This window comes from Garra rufa, chromosome 2, assembly GCF_049309525.1.
Source record: "Garra rufa chromosome 2, GarRuf1.0, whole genome shotgun sequence".
Lineage (NCBI taxonomy): Eukaryota > Metazoa > Chordata > Actinopteri > Cypriniformes > Cyprinidae > Garra > Garra rufa.
This window is the reverse complement of record NC_133362.1, coordinates 59,997,633-60,001,614: the sequence shown is the minus strand read 5'-3', so window position 1 is coordinate 60,001,614 and position 3,982 is coordinate 59,997,633. Positions and strand designations below refer to the sequence as shown.

General features: G+C 35.5%; 1 long non-coding RNA gene across 1 annotated transcript; it reads left to right on the top strand.

Moving 5' to 3' along the window:
- Nucleotides 1-294: 294 nt before the first annotated feature.
- LOC141325645 (uncharacterized) lies at nt 295-1,604 on the top strand. The gene is made up of 3 exons (XR_012353796.1): nt 295-675; nt 1,151-1,184; nt 1,344-1,604. It is a non-coding gene; the product is annotated as an uncharacterized lncRNA (long non-coding RNA).
- The last annotated feature ends 2,378 nt before the right edge of the window (nt 1,605-3,982 follow it).

The window sequence follows — 3,982 nt, the reverse complement described above, 5'->3', positions numbered from 1 at the left end:
TTCCCAGCATTGTAAACTTTGTACCTATTGGTTGTTTCCTTATTTATATATATATTTCTTAAGAATACAGTGGTGTGAAAAGTGTTTGATATCTATTTCATTTATTTATTTATATTATATCCCTGTCACGTTTTACACAGGAACACACGAACAACGACGTAGTAAAAGACGAATATTTAATAAATCCAATGGGAAACAGGCAGACACAGGAACACGGAGTGGTAACATACAATGAACATCAAAGACCGATAGCAATAAGGTGAAAACACACAGGCTGTGTCCGAAATCGCCTACTTCTCTACTATTTAGTAGGGAAAAGCAGTAGGCGAGCAAATAAGTATGTCCGAATCCTAAGTATTTATAAAAGAGTAGGCGAGAATTAGTAGGCGAATGCACTAATTCTCGCGAGATTCGGGTGTACGTCTACTTAAAGTGCGTCCGAATATGCCTACTTAACTACTATATAGTAGGAAAAAAAGAGTACGTGAAGAAAGAAGTACGTCCGAAACCTCAGTATTCACAAAAGAGTAGGCGAGAAATCCCCGGATGTCCTACTGCTTCAGCCCAGATCCTGAAGTCTTCATCGATGGATACTTTTCAATCCCAGGAGTCCACAGGAGGCCAAAACGTCATCATCGAACGTGATTGAGAACCACGGCGAGGGTGTTTACAAATGTGAGTATTAAAACCAAAACAAGGTTCCCTGTCTTAAAAATCATATTTGTTGAGCTACTTTATCGTAAACTGTTGATTTGCATAAGGTGCCAAGATGTTATACAGTATGCTATAGTATATTTGTGATTTCGCTGTTAAAACATGTTTTATGACGTATAGCGAACATTAAGCTTCAGGTAGCACACGCACGTCTTTAAAAGCGGATTTACATAAAACATATACATTTTAAAGACGTTTAATAAATGTCTATTTAACAAATGACAGGAAAATGTTCTAGACTAGAGCAACAAACAACACAAAACATCTGAGTGAGTGATGGACGTTATGTGAGAATTCACTGTCACTGCTTTACATTAATGTAAGTAATGTAAATAAACACATATACATATAGTAGGCCTAACTGAACTTCAAACTCATTTCAAACAGAGCTATAACAGAACTTTTCTGATTCTTGATTTATGTGACTTTGTTGCAGATGTTTTGTGGTGGAGCAGGACCTGAAAGGAAAGGTGACTGCAGCATTTTTGGGGAAAAGTAAAATCTGAAACTTAATATAAAGATTGATCATTTTGTAACTTCCAATACAGAGATCTAATGACTCTGTGCTGTTAAAATGACAGTTTTTGTATTATATTTGTGCATCTTTGTATGATCTGAAATGTCTGCAGACTGGTGTGTGCAGTAAGAAAGGAGAAATCCACAGCAGCATCCTGGAAATGAGACCCTCCATCACTCCACCTGCCCTTTGTCTCATCTGGACCAGATGTTGCTGCGGTCTCTTCATCAAAAAGACTAGAAGACCAATATGTTTAATAAAGCTTTGTTCCATGTGTATTTATTTATGTTCATGGTTACTTTTATTATTTTACTAATTTATTCATGTTTCCTGATGTTGTCAGTAAATAAAATATAACATTTTCATAAGCGTATGCATTTATTCATTATTTAATTGAAAAAAAAACAACAACATTATGCTTGTTTAACTAAAAATATCATTAATTATTAGTCAGCATTTATCATTATTGTTGGTACATGTTGGAGTGGGCTAGCAATGCATTCTAAAGTCATTTTAATTTCTAAATAGTAATACTTAAATTTTCCGAGTGTAAAATCAACAGTCTTCTCCAAAGGTAAGATCTTTGAACAACTGATCGACGTCTCTTTTGTGCAGATGTTGTAAACATGGAGGAGAGCGTACTAGGTAGGGTTGTCATGTTACTGATGCCATGAGGTGTCGCTGTCGCTCAAATATTTGTATTATTATTACTGCAGAATTTATAATTCCATACAAACTCAGGGAAAGACTTAAGTATCTTTAACAAAGAACAATCATGACAGAAAACATAACTATAAAAGGTTTGCGTACATAGTACAAGATTTGATACAGAAAAAAATATTAAATATATTTGAATATTCATAAAATCGCAATGAATTAAAAATTGCATTTGTTTTTGTTATTTATTTATTATTATTTTAAGTTTCAGGGATGAAAGGGCAGAGAAATCAGCAAGAAAAAGGAAAACAAATCAGATCTAAGCTAGTTTTGCACAATTTTGCCCATTAACATATTCAAGACAACAAATTTGGGGGTTTTAGTCATTTTAGTATTGTTAAAAATATAAAAACTTCAATCAATCCAAAATAAGCAAATTTCATCAACACCAAAATGTTTACAGATAGATGAATTAAATCCGTCGCTCATATCATTTCATGTTGCGCTTTTTATAACGTCATAGGTCACATGATAACGTCAACATGGCGGAACGCATCCATACTCAACGAGATTTGGCTGTTGAGTAGGTACTCTTTTAGCGCTCGTTAAGTAAGTACTTATTGAAATTAAGTACCTACTCATTGAGTAGGCGATTTCGGACGCAGCCACACACTAAATACACACACAGGTGCAGACAATGAGGGTGAAACCAAAAACACTCAGAACTGCGGGGGAAAATGGGAGAAACCAACATGAAAGTCCGGGGGTGTGACAATCCATTCTGGTTAAAAAAAATATGTTGCTGTTAAGAATTTTTGTGAGTTTGCTTATGGTTTTAATATAAATTATATGGACCCACTTTACATTAGGTGACCTTAACTTCTATGTACTTGCATTTAAATTAATCAAAATATCAAGAAAAAGTGTAATTCATATTTTAGTTGGTGTACACCAAATGAATTCTTAAAATGCATCGCAGATTGTGTTAGATGAATCAGCAAACAAGTGAGATATGCAAACTTTTATGCAGTTGAATTTGACTGCATGCCCAACATATCCAAGCTTCAATCATAATTCGACATATTGACATTGATGAGAACAAAGTAGCTAAGATAGAGGAATCATTTGTGTGATTCCGCACAGTTACTGACACAACAGGTCAAGGACTTGCAGAGACTTTAACGGGGATTTATAAAATGTAAGAAATCCAGATGCATTGTTTATGCCTTAATTTGCTATTTTGCGATGCTGAATTTTTTTTGGAACTGTTTAAAGACTGTACACTATGTTTGCATCTCAGTGAAACGCTAGGACATTCTGAAACAGATTGTAGACATAACAGAACCCCTCAGTGATACGAGATGGGAGGCGAAACTGGACTTGGTCAGAGCTGTGAGGTATCAGCTATCGAAAATATTGAACGTGAGATTAAAGATGGCAAATATTTTTGTAATTTTATATAAAGAAATTTATAATGATTTAATGATTGGGAAAAAAAACTATGAAATAATAAGGGTTTTATAAAAGACTAGTTAAAACTGCAACAATAGATATATAGATGTTATATATTTATGTATTATAGTTAACTGAAACTAAAATTTATAGTTTTTTTTGTTATTTGAAATAATGTATATGTTAAGTAATAAATTCTTTCTTATTCGATGTCTTTCAGTTCCCCTTCAGTCGAATCACTTCGACGTTACATATGGGAACTCGCTTGAGAGACCAATCAGCTCTGAGCCTTATACAAAAGGCCAATGAAAATTGGCGAGTGGGATTTGCATCCCAAGCCACTCCCCCGTATATACAGGTATATAAGATGGTGGCTTGCAACCACTCATTCAGCTTTTTGCTTCGGAGCCATTCATGCTCGAGCCATCCTTCCTTCATTTGAGAAGATTAAAGATTTCTTCAAAAGACTTCACACTCTCACTGCTGGTGCGCTGCCAAATTACTAAAAGAGCGATCTCTAAAAGAGACTTTTGGCAGCCACCAGCCAACCTCCTGTGGGCTGCCGTTATCACGGCACTCAAGCCGCCCTGCATTCCAGTGAGCAAGCCCTGTCGAGGGCTAACGCGGCACCGCTGCAGTCCC